At 50.6% G+C, this 18,577-nt stretch overlaps 1 protein-coding gene across 2 annotated transcripts in view; it reads left to right on the forward strand.

The window, feature by feature from the left end:
* The first annotated feature begins 6,428 nt into the window (after nt 1-6,428).
* Nucleotides 6,429-18,577, forward strand: part of ACTL8 (actin like 8) — a 74,314-nt gene continuing 62,165 nt past the window's right edge. The window contains exon 1 of one of the 2 annotated variants that reach the window (XM_017852023.1): nt 6,429-6,486. The gene's annotated coding sequence lies outside the window, so the exon portion shown is untranslated. Of the gene's footprint in view, nt 6,487-11,846; nt 11,906-18,577 lie in introns of those variants that run through there. The other variant, XM_017852022.1, reaches the window with a different exon arrangement.

Genomic DNA, 18,577 nt, shown 5'->3' on the forward strand with positions numbered 1-18,577 from the left:
CCTAGAGATGTTTGAGACTTGCACCAGGCAATTTTAGACAGAAGAGAAGTTGCCTAGGATTGAGGACTGAAGCAGACAAGAGCCTGGTGGCTGGAAGACAGGGGACTGAGATTCAGGTCCTGGTGCTGTACCTGGCTCATTCAGCCTTTGAACTTTCTAAATGGAAAGGCCCTTAAAGATTATCCAGTCTAAGTCTCTCCACCAGGATTTGAGGAACCTGAGGCCAGATTGGGGATAGGGAGACAATATATAATCAAGGGTATAGATTTAGGAGCTGGATAGTCCTGCATTCAAATCTCTACTCCATCACTTGCTGGTTACATGACCTTAGGCAAGTCCCTTCATTTCCCTGAGTCTCAGCGTCTTCGTCTGTGAAATGGGATGTGCTACCCAGCTTCCAAGATGGCCTCCAAAGAGTCTCATCCCCTGGTATTTATAGCCTTGGTCAATCTCCTGCCACATTGTCCCAGGGTTGTTCTATGTGACCCATAGAATATAGCAGAACTGATGTTAGTATCTTTGGAGGTGAGGTTATAAGAGATGCTGTGAGTTCTGTCTTAGGTTCTCTCTCTCTCTCTGTCTCTCTGGTCATTCACTGTGGGGGAAGTCAATTCCAGGCCCTGAGACCACTCAGGCAGCCTGTGAAGAGGCCCACATGGCCAACAGCCAGTGAAGAACGGAAGCCTGCAATGACCACTTGGATGAGCTTGGAAACACGTCCTCCATCCCCAGTCAAGTCTTGAGGTGAGGCCAGAGCCCTGGCCAACAGGTGACGACAACATCATGGGAAACCCAGAGCCATTCAGCTAAGCCACTCTCAGACTGCTGATCCCCAGAAGCTGCGTGATATAATAAATGTTTGTTGTTTTAAGCTGCTAAGTTTTGGAGTAATTTACTACACAGTAGTGGCTAAATAACGTGTGGGGATAATGATTTTGTAGGTTTGTTGTGAGGATTAAATTCACATAAGCACTTTGTGTAGTACATGATGCATGTTGAAGGCTGTGTGAAATGTAAGAAAACAATGGCAGCATAGATAATATCGTCAATCAGCCCCAGGGTCGTGTAGCCAGGGTGTGACAGGCTTGATGATGCTGTGGTTCCTAGCTGCCCAGTTTTAACCATTTGTGCCCCCTAATCCTTACTGATTGCGGTGGGCACCACAGGCTTTGCCAGAAGTGGAACAACAGCGTCAGAGAGTAGGGAGCAGAGGAGGAAGTGATGGTGCAAATCAGTGGGCCCCTGGGGTGGGGAGCAGCCCCAGGGTACTGGTGGTGAAGGACTGAGGCACAGGACTGACTAGAGTGAGTGTGAGAGTGTGTGTGTGTGAGAGAGTGTGTGTGTGAGTGTGTGAGAGTGTGTGTGTGTGTGTGTGTGAGTGTGTGAGTGTGTGTGTGAGTGTGTGTATGTGTGAGTGTGTGTGTGTGTGTGAGAGTGTGTAGGTCACCTCTGGAGACCCTTCCAGCCCAAGACTGGCTGATGATCTGATTTGCTGCTTGTTTCTGGCCCTGCTCTGTGTGGAAGACTCAGAAAAACTGTGGCAACCATGGGATAATTAATGATCAGGGATGGAGGAGGCCAGGAACCTGGTATCCCCGACGCCACATGGAGAGAAGCTCGGGAGGAAGGTCCACTGGGCTTTCTCTCCACAGCCATGTGGACGTCCTTGGAAGAGAGATATTGCAGAGGGTCCAGGTGGGAGATAAGCCCCTGGGCCTGTAGCCCCAACAGTCCAGGAAGCACAGGGCTCTCTGGGCCCAGCAGATGGCTCCTTTGGGGTCGTTGGCTCCCAGGCCCTGGACTGCTGAAATTAATGCATTGTTTTCAGGAGGCCATCCATGGCTTCCACCAGGTTCTCAGATGGGTCTGGGACTCAAACCATGGAGACTGTCTAGATATTACCCATTGTAAAGACAAGGACATGGAGGCACAGAGAGGTTAAGAGACCTGCCCAGGCCACCAGGCTGTGGCAAAGTCAGGCCTAGAATCCAGGCCTCCTTGCTGAACACTGTCCCAGGGTGGGGCCCACAGTGGGTAGACCGGAATATGCTGTGCATGTGGGCCCCTCTGGCTGGCAGAACTCCTGTTAGGACAGCTGGGTCACTCCTGCCCCTTCCCTGGGCTAGATGGGCAGCCCTCTCCTCTGCTATTTTCTCCACCTTTGCCTTTTCACAGGGAGTAACTGGGGTGGAAAATTCTAGGGGAGCACAAAGTCTGCCAAGTTTGAGCCTGGCACCAACCCAGATACCTGGCTGCTAGGCAGGTTGGAAACAGAACTGGTAAAGGGGTCCCTGGGGGACTGGGCTGCTGGGAGCAGCTTGGCAACTGCCTCTCCTGGCTCCTGCCAGACCTTCTATCCCAGGGATATTCCCTCCCTGCTAGAACCTGCTGCCATGTGCCAGGAACATCTGGAAGAGAGTTTTCTGGCAGGTCTGGGGGTACAGAAATGGGTTACAGGGGACTTGGTCATGTATTACATCACAAACATCTACCACGGTAAGTGAACCAGTGTGTCTGAAGCACCTGCTGCAAGGGACTGAGTGAGGCCCCTGCACACCCTTCATTTCCCTTCTAACCCTCCCGTGATATGGGGTTCCCCATTTTACAGATGAAGAAACTGAGGCTTGGGAACTCCAGAGGACTGCCCAAGTTCACCTAGTTTTTCAGTGGCAGTGCTGAGAATTGAACCCAATCTGTGTGACTCCAAAGCCTGCCTTTTTCCCTGGTCTCTTCCTGTGCCCTCCACATCCACCATGTCCAGGTACCAGTCTAGATGCTGGGGATATGGAGATAAACGAGCCACGAGCCTTGCCCTTAAAGCAGCTGTAGTTTAGTGAGTGTATTAGCTATTGCTGCTATGCTAATGCCCCATAACAAGCAGCCCCTACCTCCCACATCTCAGTTGCTTGCAGCCACAAGCAGTTATCCTTCTTGTTCCCAGCTGGCTGGATCAGTTGGGGTGGTCCTGCGTCAGGCTGCCGGTTGGCCAGGTTGGCTTCAGCTGTCTCTTATTCTCCTTGCACCAGTGAAAAAGAAAAATACTCAGGGCCTGTTTTCATGACTGGGCAGGAACATGCAATGTCTCCTAAGGGTTCATCTTAGAACTGGGGTACTGTCCTGATGCTCACATATGGAGGCAGGTTACATGGGCAAGGCCTACATCATCAGTGGGGTGGGGAAATACACTTTGCCTCCTCTGATGTGAGGCACTGCACAATCATATCGCAAAAGCAGGGATGCCTAATTCTCTAACAGGGAAGCAGGAAGAACAGGCCACAATAATCCAGTCACCCACAGTGTGGGCTACAGACTTATGCTAATAATATTGTACTGCTTTCTATCAAACCTAAGCTGGAAGACACACCATTAATTTATCTACCACTAAGAAAGAAAAGTGGCTGTGAACTAAAGTATGGCACGATGCTTTCTTAGCCCATCATATTTTTATTTTATTCTTACTGAAAGAGCTATTTGATGCTGAGGCATGGAAGTGTCAACAATGGGAACAGTTGGAACCAGGTCTGCTCTTGCAGAGACAATGACGACTGTCACAACTGTCACTGTCCAAGGAGATTATGAGATCCATCGGTTGTAAGACACATTTTGATTTCAAGGATGTGAAAATGTGAAAATGTGTGTCTTAGAACAGATGAAATTTGTCATTTACTGAGAGTAAGTGGTTGTTCTGGGGTGGACGCTGCTAAAAGTTCTATGTGGACAAGCTCATTTGTACCTCAAGACAACCCAAGAAGAAAATATTATTATCCCCATTTCAAAGATGAGTAGAGCAAGATTCAGAGTGATCACGAGGTGGGAGGCAGGTCTTGACTCCAGATGTGGGGCTTGGACACTGGACCAAATGGAGGACTAGCTAAAACAGAGGGGGCAAAGCAGCTTTCTATAAGGCACATCCACCAGTAGGCCATGTCAGTTTACCATTGCTATGGCAACATGCAGGAGTTACCACCCCTTTCCACGGCAATGATCTCACAACCCAAAAGTTACTACCCTTTTCCTAGCAATTACTGTATAAACCATCACTTAATCTCCATGTAATTAAACATGGGTATAAATATGACTGTGAGACTGCCCTGAGCTGCTGCTCTGCCTGTGGGTAGCCCTGCTCTGCAGGAGCAGTCAAAGACTGGAGCTGTAACACTGGCCCTTCAATAAAGCTCTGCTTTCTTCTACACTTTCTTCTCACCCTTGAATTTTTTCCTGGAGGAAGCCAAGAACCCTCATGGGCTAAGCTCTGCTTTGGGGCTTGCCTCCCCTGCATCAGTCAGTTGCCCTGCCCAAGACCCATGGTTAGTAAGTGGAAGAGCTGAGATTTGAACCTAGGACGGTCTGACTTCTAAGACAAAGTGATAAAGAGTGTGGGCCCTGGGACAAACTATACTTCAGTTTCTTCATCTGTAACATGGGGATGAGAGGAGTAATTACCACATAGATTATTGTCATATGAGAGTTCCGAAAAGAGTGTCAGGCACAGAGCACTAAGACATGCTGGGTTCTCTGGTAGAACCAGAGATTTTTGCCTCTCTGAAGCTAACATTAGTGTAATAAAAGCTGCAACTGGACTAAGAGGAGAGGACTACGGGAGCCCAGAAAAGCAGGCCACTAGATTAGTAATTTGGGGGAAATATCAGAAATTTGATGTGAGAAGAGCAAAAAGAATGTGTGATTCATGTGTGCATTTATTTATTCAAGAATATTTGTTTACCCACTGTGTTAGTCTGTTCTCATGCTGCTAATAAAGACATACTCAGAGCTGTGTAATTTATAAAGGAAAGACGTTTAATGGACTCAGTTTCACACGGCTGGGGAGGCCTCACAATCAAGTTGGAAGGCAAAGGAGGGATAAAGTCACGTCTTACATGGCGGAAGGCAAAAAGCTTGTGCATGGGAACTCTCATTTGTAAAACCACCAGATCTTGTGAGACTTACAATCATGAGAACACTGTGGGGGAAACAGCCCCCATGATTCAATGATCTCCACCTGGCCCCATCCTTGACACTTGGGGATTATTAAAATTCAAGGTGAGATTTGGATGGGGACACAAAGCCAAACCATATCACCCACTGCATACAGGTAGTACACAGTGACTGGATTTGAAACCAAGTTTGGGGGCTAATTTTAAAAAATTGAGGTATAATTTATCTACAATGCAACACACAGATCTTAGTGTTCAGTATGAACTTTCACAAATATATACAGCACCCCAATTGCAATAGAGAGTATTTCCATTGCCCTAGAAAATTCCATTGTGCCGCCTTCCAGCAAAATACACCCATCTCTACCTGTATTTTTAAAAAAAATTTTTGTCACTGTAGGTTGCTTCGCCTGTTCTTGAACTTCATATTGTGAACAAATGTGAACCTGAAAGTGCCAGATCTTCAAGATGGATCCTGAGTGGCTAAGTGGGCCAGGCTCCCTGGTTCTTGCCTGTAATCCCAGCACTTCCGGAGGCCAAGGTGGTCGGATCACTTGAGCCCCTGAGTTTAAGACCAGACTGGGCAACATAGCAAGACACTGTTCTCTACAAAAGAAATAAATACTACCCCCCTGCCCCCAAATCAGAATGGCTAAGTGGGCCTAAATTTAAAATAGCGTGAAGCAGCCACTTGCTGACTAGGGTTCACATAAGTACCCTGATTTCTCCCGAAAACCTGTACCTTTTTATCTTTGGTACTTTCCCAGCTCACCTGAACCAACCAATCAGGGCTCAAGTATATCAACCAATCAGGGCCTGGCTGTATTAACCAATCAGAGCTCAGCTGTATTGACCAATCAGAACTAAGCAAGTTTCAATCCTTCATTTGCATAGCTTGATCTGATTGGGAACCTGGGCAGGAACTTTTGCTGTAAAACCTGATCCTTCCCCTCATTCTCAGGAACTCCCCTTCATTTTCCAGTGGAGGGTGCATCTCCAAGTTTGCAAACTGTTTTCTGTACTAAAGTCTCTTTCCTCCAAATTCCTTTTCAGATAACTTTTGTGCATCATATAAGTGGAAACTTACAGATTGTGCTGCTTTGTGTCTGGTTTCTTTTACTCAGCATAATATGTATATGATTAATGCATGTTGTTTTATGTATCAGTTGTTATTTTCTTTTTCACTGCTGATATTTCACTGTTGCTGGTTATCAAATTATTGCCTTTCTGCTCCACATTCACCCTTCTTGCCTGCTGGGTGAAAATGGATCTGGGCCCTTTAAATGTTCTCCCTGGCCAGCGGGCATGCTGGGCTTTGCCAGTAGAGGGCGTTGGGGAGCCCTAGCAGCGGGGAGGTTCCACTTCCTGCTTGCCGCGTGCTCATAGGGTAGGCTCCCGCACCACGTGCAGCCGCTCGTGCTGGCGCTTGCAGTGCACGACAGAGGTCGGCAGCTCCCACAGCACCCTTTTCGAGTAGTTTTGCAGTGGGTGCCTCTTGTGAGACACTGCTTCTGAGAGCAGTTTTTGTGGCATCTTACAGGGCAGATTTCTGGTGAGTTCTACAGGTTGAATTTCTAATAGCTTTGGCTGGCTGTGGCCCCGTTTTTTTTTTTTTTTTCTTCCCATGGCACAGACATGCCCTCTTAAGCAAGGCCTGGATGTCAGCCCCCAAGGGTGTGTGTGTGGGACACTTCTTTGTGGGGGGGCGGGGGGTGGTGACAGGCTCTACCTCAGCCCAAGAGCTTTTCCTTAGGTACTTGATTTCAGCTTTTGGAGGAGACTTCCATAACGGCTGTACCTCAGCCACATGTGTGGGGCTGGGGGGGTCCTACCTTGGGGGCCCTAGCTTAGCCTCTTGTTGGGGCACCTCCTGAAGGGGGGTTATCTCAACCTGGTGGAAGATCCCTTCCCTGGGGTAAGGGGCTCTTTTTTTGGGTTGCTATCTCTGTGTCGGGGTCTCTTTTTGGGGCTCTATTTCAGTCCTGGGGTAGGGGGCTGTTCCTCAACTCTGGGAGGGTTTTTTTTTTTTTTTTTGAGGACATTGTTTCTGCCACAGGTGGCAGGAGGGTGTTTCTTGGGGACTCTGCTACAGCCTCAGGGTTTTTTTCCTTGTGGACTTTATTTCAGCCCTAGGAGGGAACTCTTCCTTGGGGGATCAATCACAGCCCTGGGTGGCCGGGCGGGGGGCCCTTCCTTGGTAGCTCTGGGAGCTCATCTTTGGGGCTCTACCTTATTCCTTGAATAGGGGTTCCTCCCAGGAGCTGTGGCTCAGCCTTGGGGGCCTCTTCTTGGAAACTTTTTTTTTAACCTCTGGTGGGGGACTCATCTTTGGGGAACATATGAAAGCCCCCAGGGGCTCTTTCTTGGGGACTCCATCTTGGCCTTGAGAGGTTCCTCCTTGAGGGCTTTATCCAGCTCTGGTGTGGGGGATTCTTAGCAGGGGGCTATCACAGCTCTGGGCGGGGTCTGGTCCTTGGAGGCTCCATCTCAGCTCTGTGGGTTGTGGTCACTCTTTGTGTCTGCTGCTTCTGTATTAATTATCATTCTTTTTACTCCTTATCAGTCAATTTCTTGTTAATTCAGTCCTCTGTTATAAGTTAATAATTCTTCATATGAAACTTTCCCTGTAAAAATCACTGTATGGTTTCCTTTCCTTAACTGTACCCAAACTGATACAGAATTGGTGTCAGGAATACGTATCAGGAGATAGACGCACAGAGGTACCATTTGGGAATTGGTTTTTTGGTGATTTTGGGCTTGAGTGGAAAGTTCCTTGCCAATGGGAAATGGGATGCTAGTTACTCAAGACATGTGGTGACATTAAAATTAATCAGTCTATCATTTGTGGTTAAGACAAAATGCCACCTGAGGCACTTCCCTTGGGAACCAGAGTGATGCTGCACTTGACTGTGTGACCATAATGAGGACTGTGAGAACTGTGGGGTGGGATGGATCCTTTTGAGGGCTTCTGTCTTCAAGGAACCAGATACAATGCTCTATTTAAAACATGTGTAGGCAGGCCAGGCACAGGCATGGTGGCTCAGGCCTTTAATCCCAACACTTTGGGAGGCCGAGGCAGGCAGATTGCTTGAGCCCAGGGGTTCGAGGCTGCAGTAAGCTACGATTGCACCACTGCACTCTAGCCAGGTGACAGAGCAAGACCCTATCTCTAAAAATTAATAATATAATAAAAATTTGACAAATGTGTAGATAATGACATAGAAAATGACAAGCCCAGGTCCATTAACTCTCTCCTTGAGCCACAGTCTGAGAATCAGACAGCTTCTGTGGCAGCCCTTATGGAAGTTCTTATTTCTTGCAGCCACAGGGCTGATACTGCTGAAAATCAAACAACAAATTTAATTATGCTGGTTGTTGAATTATGACAACAGCTGGAATCACATCTGGACAAATTAGGGCATGAATCGTGAACGAATGGGGTCCTGAAACATGGAGTGGGGACATTTGTTGGACTCTGATGAAACTGACAACCTAAACTGCAAGTCACTCTGAGCCCACCACGTCCCTCAGCTTATCAAGTGGAAATACCTTGCCCTCCTCAGTGCCCGAGGAGACTGGTCTTCCTCTGTTAAGAAACCCTGTGATAATCTCGGCTGGGGCAGATGTCTTGAAAGGTGATGCCCATTCTCAAGACTCACCACAGCCACCTGCTGTTGTCACTAGACCCTAGCTGTGGTCACATCTCAGCATGTTCCACGGTGATGGGTACAGACGGACCTAGGAGGAAACAGAAAAAGAATGACAAGAGTGGTGACGCCTATGGGAGTGGATTCTAAGGGTTTTAGAACCAGAAAGGCAGAATGTAACACTAGATTGGGCTGAATGCCTTAATAGGGGCACACTCATTAGAGGTTCTGAATTTGGCTGTTAGCTTCTGCAGCTGGAGGTGGCTCTAGCAGCTTGGTTGGTTGACTAAGACTTGGAATTGACAGTAACCTGCAGTTAATGAGGGTTGTGATGTCATGATGTGGAAGAGGGAATCCAAAGGCTTGGGGAGACCGCAATGTTGGACTGCATGTATCATGTCTAATCTGCACTCCCCTGCTGCCACCACCTGTGTCCCACAAGAAGGACCCAAAGACAGAGACATAGAGAGATCCATTAGTGAGGGAGCCCCTTTGTCCTTGAAATGCATGGCGGCTGCTCTCTTTTGTAGGCCACTGTGAATATAGAGGCTGCCTCCATTGAGATGGGCTCCTTGATTTCAGTGGGGATAAGGGGGTCCTGGAGTAGCAGAGACCAAGGGGCAGCACTTTACTGTTAAGGACAAGGTGGGCACACACTGGAAAGGGTAGCAGGAATGTATGGGCTGGCAGAATGCCTTTGCCCATTGGGATTTTTAGTGGTAGCGAATTGATCAGAGTGTTTCTGGGAATGAAATAAGTGGGCAGCCTACTAGACTATTATTTCATGTATTTTTATATGTGATAGAAAGTTCTAGACCCAGTAGCCAAAACATGGCAATTGACAGTCATGGCTTCGCATCCAGTTTCCAGACCCTGAGTTAATTAACAGACCCAGAATCCCTGGGTGGCCGGGTCACCTTGAGGAGGGAGCCTGCATCTGCCATAAATACTTATTGTAAATCTTCCTCCAAATCTTCCTCCAAAGGGACCTGTGACCATTTACCAGAATAATGGGGAAATGGACGTACCTAGACAGTTGTGGAGTTACTTGGCACTCACTCTGAACTGATGCTGGTTCCTGGGGATCTAAAATGCCACTCTGGTTCATAAGTCAAAGTGGGGCTTGTGATGGTCAGGGATAGAGTCTTAGCTGTAGTCTGACTCACAGTAGATTTGCTTGGTCCATGACCACCCTGAAGTTATTTTCTGAGCTCCTGAATAAACAATTAGAGTAAGCACACTTGGTGATTATCCATTTTCTTCTCTCTTCTTCCCATTTTTGTTTTATATGCAAGTTTTTGGAAGTCGACTTTGTAGTATTTAGGTGACAGAATGTTCCATGGAACTGTGATTGGTATTTAAGTCGTAATAAATATAGTCCAGGACAACTCCTGGGCCTGTTAGTCTCCTTGTTTTGGGGAGTGAGAACTTATAAGAGTGATAACTATATCTTCTTAGATAGAAATACACCATTGTGTTGTTATACAGGACTTCAGTGGTGTGCAGGAGGAGTCATATGGAAGGCAAGTAGTCAAAGAGATGGCCTTTTCTGGTTATCAGTTACTGCTTTTCTGTGTCCAATCACCCTTCTTGCCTGCCTGGTGAAAATGGATCTGGGCCCTTTAAATTTTCTCCCTGTCCAGGCAGCAAGCTGGGCTTTGCCAGTAGAGGGCGCTGGGGAGCCTCTGCAGCAGGGACCTTCTGCTTCCTGGTTGTCCCTTGCTCACAGGGCCTGCTCCTGCAGCACGTGCAGCTGCTCAGTGCTGGCTGCTGTCTTGCTCAGCAGAGGCCAGCAGCACCTTCTTTTAGGCAGTTTTGTAGTGGGTGAGACACCTGTAAGCAGCTTTTGTGGCACCCTGCAGGGCAGATTTCTGGTAAGTTCTACAGGTTGGCTTTCTTGCAAGTTCTGCTGGTGTGCTCCAGACCAGCATTTTTTTTTTTTTTCCCATGTAGGGAGGCACAGCCATACTGTCTTCAGCAAGGCCTGGATATCAGCCCTCAGGGGTGTTTGCGGGAAGATGCTTGTTTCTGGGTGGAGGCTCCTCCTTGGGCATTTTCTCAGGTCAAGTTGAGGAGCTGTTCTTTAGGGGCTCTGCCGTAGCACTGGAGTAGAATTCTCTTCCTTGAGGGCTGAACATCAGCCCTGGAGAAGGTGCGTTTGCATGATACTCTAGCTCAGCACTGGGTGGGGTGGGGGACTCTTGCCTCTGAGGTTCTCTTTCAGCCCTGGGGGGTAGCAGCTGCTCCTTTTGTCTCCTAAACCTATATTCTTCAGAGTTCCCTTTCCTTCTTTCTAGCCAATTGCTTGTTAATTTCATCTCCTGTTATGGTTAATAATCCTTTATATTAAACTTACCTATTCAAATGACTGCCCAGCTTCCCCCTCCTGATAGGATGCAGAGTGATGCCTGTTGTACACACTGGCCACAGTTTGTCCACAGTTTTCCAATTTGGGGCTATTATGAATAATCTGCGACATGTATTCTTGAGTGGACGGGCTTTTTTGTGTGATACGTTTTTGTATCTCTTGGATAAATACCTTGAGTGGGGTTCCTTTGGGAAGGCCAGACCACAGGGCTTTCACTTGGTCTAGAGGGTGCCGAGGAGCTGCTGGAAGTTTTGTGGGTCTGTTTTTTTAAGTAACACGGATGGATTTGATGTGGATCTTAGAAGGAGTGAATAGGAGGGGAGATGCCAGTCTTCAATTCCCTAGATGAGGGTGGCAGCTCAAACTGGTGACTCGGTGTGGGACTTTGCCCCATCGCCTTTTTCCTAATCTGTGAAATGGGTTTTTCACAGGCGTGCATGGGATCGTTGGCAGGACTGAGTGGGATGATGCATGAGGCGTACTTGGCATGGGGCTGGTGTGGAGCAGATGCACAGTGGTGGCAGCCAACAGGACTGCCATTTTTAGGTGTTTCAGGCAGGATGTCCCAGCTTTTCCCTGGTGCTAGCCATTATGTGTTCACAGACCAAGAGCCCAGGGGGGTGGCAAAGGGTCTTGGTGCCCTGCTCAGAGACATCTCTGGACTCAGAAGGTGGGGCACAGCTGCCCACTGCTGTGCAGTGCCAGGCACTTTCTGATGCCTTCTTATGGCATCCCTCAGAGGAGTGGGTGGCCAAGGTGGCCTTGGGTTCTGGGCACTTTGCCCAACCCCCTGACAATCACCCCAGCTGGCATCTTGCCTGTCCAAGCCCCGAGCTGCTGGGCCCCAGCAAGTCAAGCGGCCATGATTAGTCAAATAAAATTTCCATCTGTTGAGGAATTTACGAGAGTTATTACTGGCTATAAAACTGCTCTGAGGAGAAAGATGGATCCGAGGGGTAAGTGCCTCTAATTATGTGCAGCAGTGACTTTTAAATAAGGTAGAACAAGTCCTTATTGGAGGGAACCAGGCCCCTATCCCTGTCTGGGCCCAGAATGTGCCAGGCTGGTGGCGGTGGGTGCTTCACTGCAGAGGGAGGAAAGAGGAGCTACTGTATGCAAACTCGGGGATGGGGGTCAGTGTGGCTAAAATCTTTTTTTTCTTTTTTGGTAGAGACAAAGTCTTGCTATGGTTGCCCAGGCTGGTCTCAAACTCCTGGGCTCAAGTAGTCCTCCCGGCCTCCCAAAGTGCTGGGATTACAGGTGTGAGCCATTGTGCCTGGCCATTGTGGCATTTAGAAAGATCTTGGATGCAAAATGGCCTAGCGCAGTGCCTGGCATGCAGCAGGGACTTAATACATGCATGTTTCTTCTTTACCTGTTTCCCTCTCTTCTACCCCCGGGGACTGAGCTGGGCCGCTTACTGGATGCAGGCAGCGGTCTCCCTGGGCCAGGCTCTTGTTGGCACAGACTCTGTGTGATCCACCCAGGTAACTTGCTAGGCCTCCATAGCTTCGACTTTAAAGTGGGACGATTAATTACCAAAGGAACACGGGAAGGCAGGTTTTTGGGTATGTGGGCCCAACCTTGTTCTGTTTTCTTTTTGGGACTGAGTCTCGCTGTTTCACCTAGGCTGGAGTGCAGTGGTGCGATCTTAGCTCACTGCAGCCTCTGCCTCTTGGGTTCAAGTGATTCTCCGGCCTCAGCCTCCTGAGTAGCTGGGATTACAGGCACCCACCACCATGCCCAGCTAATTTTTGTATTTTTAGTAGAGACGGGGTTTCGCCATGTTGGCCAGTCTTGTCTCGAACCCCTGACCTGAGGTGGTCCTCCCTCCTTGGCCTCCCAAAGTGCTGGGATTATAGGTGTGAGCCGCCGCACCTGGCCCTATTCTTAACACATGACTCAACTCTAATGCGCCCAGCATCTAGCGAAGGAGGCCACATTGTGGGTTTCTCCTCATCTCAGGTGGGTCCATGTGCTCACCTGAGGTCACCTGGATCTCAGATGCTCCTGCTTTCTTGGAGGAATGTGGCTTCAAAAGGCCAACCCCTAACCTTCACCTTACTCAGGATACTGAGAACAAGACCACTTGGGAGCAAACGTGGCCTCCTGGTGGCTGGGGAGAGCCGTGAGATGGTAGGTGCTGGAAATTCTGCCTGGAGTCCAGCATAACTAAGTCCCCAGGACCCAGGGTGGAGACGAATGACCCCATCCCAGAGAGTCCGAGCCTTCAAATGTGGGGCTCTGGGGCCTGAGACTCTGAGGTCCTGCAGCACCTTCGTGGCAGGTCCACTGACTGCTAGGCCAGGGGTCTTGTCGCTGGTCCACGCGGAAAGGAAGGATGGCTACTTTCTGTTCCTCCCCTGACCACTGCTCCATCAAGCACAGACCAGGCCCCATCCCCTGGGCCATTTAAAACCAGAGGCCCAGGTGCCACGGCCACGCTTTCAAGACCGTAGAGTCAGCTGTTAAAAGGCTCACACCTGGGCCAGGAGCCGTCAGAATTCAGTCTTCCAGAGGCTCTGGCTCGCCTCCTGGCAGGTAGGTCTCACTGCGGGTCCCTTTCTCTTGGCCAGGCAGCTTGGGTGTGACTGCTTGGCAGTGGTTGTGCAATGTGGAGCCGCTGGTCCCAGATTCCCGACCCAAGGGGCCTGGGCTGCAGGCGGGAGCCTAGGGGCCGGCGTTTGTGGTGGGGTTGCAGGAAAAACCAAGCTTCTCTGGTCAGGTTGTGGCCTGTGTGGGTGGCCTCCTTGGTGCCCCCCCAAGCCTTGTTCCCCGGTGACTCCTGAGCTGTGGGCCCCAGGTGGCAGTGGAGAGGCTCCCAGCTCTGGCGCTTTCTGCGTGGCCTCCTGGGGACTCGGTTTTCCTCTGCGTCCGTGGGGATGGTAGGGCTGCCTGGTGGGGCCCAGGCAATGATGAAAGGAGTGTGTGTGTGAGAGAGAGGAGCAGGCCTCTGATTCCTTGTTCGCCTTTGGTGGCCAGGCTCGGAAAAGCGGTGGGGAAGCGCCTGCCTTGCTGTGGCAAGTTGATGTCTCTTGGACTGAGACCTTTGGGCTAGAGTGGCCTAGGTGTCTGGCGTTCTCCCCTCCTCTCACACCTCATTGCAGGATGAGAAAGCCTGGCCTGTGGGTCCCCAGACACTGCGGGCTCTGGGACAGCTATGGAATTTCTGTCTTTGGAAGGCTTCCATCGTGCTGAGGGCTTCATTCTGTCTGGGTTTCATGTTGTCTAAAACCAGGTAGGCTGGGGAGTGGGAGTGTGTGTGGGCTGTGTTGATGCACCCCTGTGTTGGCCCCGAGCTGGCCCATGGCCCCTGTGACCTCGCTTTCAGACCATAGAGTCAAGTGACAGGGAAGCGTGGGGGTGCCTTGTGGTGTGGTCTTTAGAAAGGCTCCCCGGAGGTACTGGCATCCCTGGTTCCCTCTTAGTCACATGTGTGTGACCTCACTGGCTTTCCCATCTCAAACTCGGGGTGGAGGGGGTCCCTCAACCGCCTTCCCCACTTCTGCGGGACCCCTGGTCCCCCCTGTGTCCCCTGCCTCCAGCCTGGAAGGAGGTTCTGACGAATTGGAGGGCTGCAGATCCCCCTGCTGGCTTGAGAGCCTTTGTAAGCAGCTCATTACGTTTTACCCCTCCTATTCCTCATTAGCCGCAGGCCCTCTCCACGAGAGGGTTCCGAGGATTTCTGAGTTTTTGCTGGCACCTGGGGCAGGGGAAGGCTTATGGCAAAATGTTCCTTAGTCTTTTTCTCCCCCGTTCTCTCCCTCTGCAAAAAAGGATGAGCGGTTGGGAGCCTTGGGACTGACAGGTTTTGTGAGTGTTCAGTGGGGGCTTCCGCCCTTGGGAAACAGGGGTTGGCCCTCTGGAAACAGGGGTTGCGATGGAGCTCCATGCTTTACCAGCTGATGACTCAGCACCAGCTGATGACTCAGCAGGTCTGAGCCTCAGCTTCCCATTTACTGAATGGGCTAACTGCGACAATGATTGATCTAGTGCCTTCTATCATGATAATCATTATTTTTGATAATATGTCCCAGACAAGAATAGCAAAGGTTGGAAAGCAGCTCTGTGTTGAGCTGAGCGGGGCTCGGGAAGCCCTGGTGGGTGCGGGGAAGGGGGCTGTGGGGGTGCTGGTTCTTTCATAGAGGCAGAAGCCTCTGGCTGGTCCCTCCCCTTGGTGGGCAGCTATGGTCCAGTTTCTGGCCAATGGTGGGGCTGGCGTTAGGTGTGACCCAAGGGGTGGGTAGAGGCCAGGGAAGCTGCTCTGTATCCTACAGTGCACAGGCCGGCCCCTGCTGCAGACCATCATCCTGCCTCAATTGTCAACAGTGCCCAGGTTGAGAGACCCTCTAGCTCCATGCCCGGCACATAGTTGGCCCTCCCTAAAGCTTGGACGAATACCAGTGGGCAAGCCAGGGGGGACTGGTCATAAAGTCAGCCTGAAAACTGGGGGTTCGCTTCCTTCCAGCCCAATATTTCTTCCTGTTGCTCTGTTAGGCATAGTCAGGAATGCTATGAGGTTCTGACAGGCAGTTTCCAGCCCTGGGTACCCTTGGAGGTAGGGTTGGTGATGCTGTGACTTCAGCAGCCTGAGCTCCTGGGGGCCCCTCCACAGCACCTCTCATCCTGGTGCTTACTGGGTTCAGCCTCGTCCTCCTTGTCTCGCCACCATGACACACAAGTCCCAGCTGCCGATGATCTGCCAGCCCCACATGGCATGCCCGATGTGGCCTGAGAGCCTGGGTTTTAATAGCTGAATATTTCTTTAAAAAAATTCCACTTGTCTCGAGGCCCTCATTCCTCCAGCTCTGCCCGCCTGGCTCCCCAGGGGAGTTCATACAGAAACTGATGTGTTAACAGGCTGCAGCGTCTCCCTCTCCATCTCTCCACTTAGCCTCCCTTGGAGATGGCCTAGTCGCTGGTTCTCTATGTCCCTGCCCAGTGGCCCAAGATGGCACTTGGCTTGGGGCCCCTGGGTCTGGGTAGGGAGACTGTATAGACACGAGATGTTGGAATCCACCCAGGTAAAGCCACCATGACACACAAGTCCCAGGTGCCAACTGTGCAGCGCTGGGGGCTCCAGCCAGAGCGGAGTTGGAGGGATGCTGCTGGAATCCAGCTTGTGGGGAGATGGCACCAACTGGAGGTGCTGGACGCTTACTTCCCTGAGATGAGCAGGCAAGGATCACTGGGTCTGGGGTTGTGCGGAGCAGGTTGGGGCTGGCCTTCCTCCTTTGGGTCCCTGAGTGTGGTGGGCCTAGAGGAAGAGAAACATGTCAACTTGGCTGTCCAGGCCATGTGTACTAAAGAGTAACCTCCACGCAGGCAGGGATTTTTATCTGCCTTAGTTCACTGTGGTGTCCTGGTGCCTAGGAGAGCGCCTAGCACGGAGGCCTGACGGTCCCCCACTCTTTGCCTCCAAACCACCTCTGCTTGAGCTCTACCTACAGACAGGACCCTGTGCTTTTTACACATTAACTCATCAGACACTCACAATAACCGTATGGAGTTGGTGTGATAACATACCCATTTGACAGGTGAGGAAACCGAGGCCCAGGGAAGTGAGGTAACATGCCCAAGCCCCTCTCCATGGCAGGCTCTGTAGCATCTCTTAGGTCTCAGCTCAGTTTTCCCCTCTTAAGAGGTCTGACCAGAGCCCTGGCTCTGTTCCACACAGTGTCATTGTTGCTCCCTCGTGGCACATGTCACCGGCTCTCTATGAATGTCTGATGCACTCACTTATTCACGATCTGTCTCCACTCCCCGGAATGTGAAGTCTGTCAGGACAACGTCCGGCCCGTGGCAGGGCAGCGCTGACGGGTCTGATCTGACATCTGTGCTCTTACCCATCAGGCTTTCCTGCCTGCCTGGTTTGATGAGCCGTGGGTTCATTACATCTGGCATGGGTACCATTTCCCGGGTCTTAGGATGCGATGCAGAGGTTCCCTCGAGACCTCTCTCAACTCCCAGGGAGTTAAATCTCACCCCAGGTTTTAGAGCAGCCAACTTCCCGTGGCCTGCCCTCCTGCAGAGTAATTACTCTAATTTCCCCAGTGTCACCCTCAGCTTTTGGATGATATTGTGACCAAAATGTGAGAGGTCCGTGACACTCCCAGCCCTTGTAATTGAGGCTTCGAAAGTACTGCTGACGTCTCCAAAGGGATCTGGGTGCTCCATGGCTGTGATGGAGGCGGCATCTCTGAACCCTGGCTTTTTGACTTTGGCTGCTTTGCAAAAGTAGTGACTAATAGATGTGATGCATTGATTCACTCCCTTGTCTTCCCCAAATTGCGTTCACATCGCTGATCCAATGTGGAGCGTCGTGGCAGCCTCGTGAGGCTGGGACTGGTACTTTGGCCCTGACTTAATCGGCAGAGAAGTTGTGCATTCCTTGAAATTGTACAGCATATGAGTGGCAGAGCCTGGCTTAAACCCAGGTCTTCTGCTCCCATGTCACACACACTCTGTCTGGGACCTCTTCTGTGCAAATATCCCATTCAAGAGGGCCTCCTGATTGTTCTACCACTATCTAAATTTGGTTGCAGAGTAGCAATAGCAAAAGCAAAAGTCGTAACCTTGGGTGCTGACAGCCTGCCAGTCACTGTCCTCATTGACTTGCTGGGCATTAATGCATTTATTCCTCCCTGAAGCTCACTGTGGTGGGGGCTGTGATTATCTCCACTTTACAGATGAGGAAACGGATGCCCAGAGAGGGTATACTTAGCCCAGGAGCCACAATGTGATGAAGCTGGGATTTGGAACCCACGCAGTCTTCAGAGACCAAGCTTTAACCATCCTGCCGCATGAACCATCCAGAAAGCCATCATTCCTGGAATGCACTGCATTTTTTTTCTCAGGGGTGTTCATCTGTTCATTCATTCCTAAGCTATGGTTGGATGAATGAATGAATGAATGAATCTATTATGTACCGACCATTGTTCTAGGTGCCGAGGATTTTGTCCTGGGCAGAACAGACAAAGTTCCTGCCCCCACGCAGTTCCATTCTAGTTGGGGGAGACACAATAAGTGGATGCTGAATGCAGTTTCAGGTTGAGAGAGCTGTGGAGAAAAATGAATGGAAACGGAACACAGAGTGATGAAGACGATGACTTTGGCCACAGTGGTCAGGGGCGGAGGAGACAGACACCTGAGGGAAGTGAGGCGGGTGAGCATCATGAGGAAGAGGTTCCAGGCAGAGAGCAGTGTGTGCGAAGCCCCTGTGGTGGGACTGTCGAGGCCTGCTGTGGGAACAGTGAGGAGGGCATCAGGAGGTGAGGTCAGAGTGGTAAGAGTGAGGAGATGCCTGGGTTGCATCGGACGATAGGATCTGACTTCACTGCTGGGGATGGAGCCCCGGGGGATGAGGCGGAGGTAGGGGGCCAGTGTGGGTTCTGTCCCTGTGGTACAGGGGAGAGACGATGCTGGCAACTTAGCCTCAGGGTGCTTCTAAAGAGTCTCTTCTTAGACATTGCTTTCTTCCCTTTCCTTCTGGGCTGATGTCAGCACATCCTTCTCTCCCTGCTAAGACCTTCCCTGTACTCCTGGGGGTTGAGTTTGGCCTCGTCTAGGCCCGTGGCTGGGCACACAGCTCCCAGGCACTGCTCTTTTGTGGCTGCCTTGTCCAGTGG

This window comes from Rhinopithecus bieti, unplaced genomic scaffold, assembly GCF_001698545.2.
Source record: "Rhinopithecus bieti isolate Rb0 unplaced genomic scaffold, ASM169854v2 scaffold_33652, whole genome shotgun sequence".
Lineage (NCBI taxonomy): Eukaryota > Metazoa > Chordata > Mammalia > Primates > Cercopithecidae > Rhinopithecus > Rhinopithecus bieti.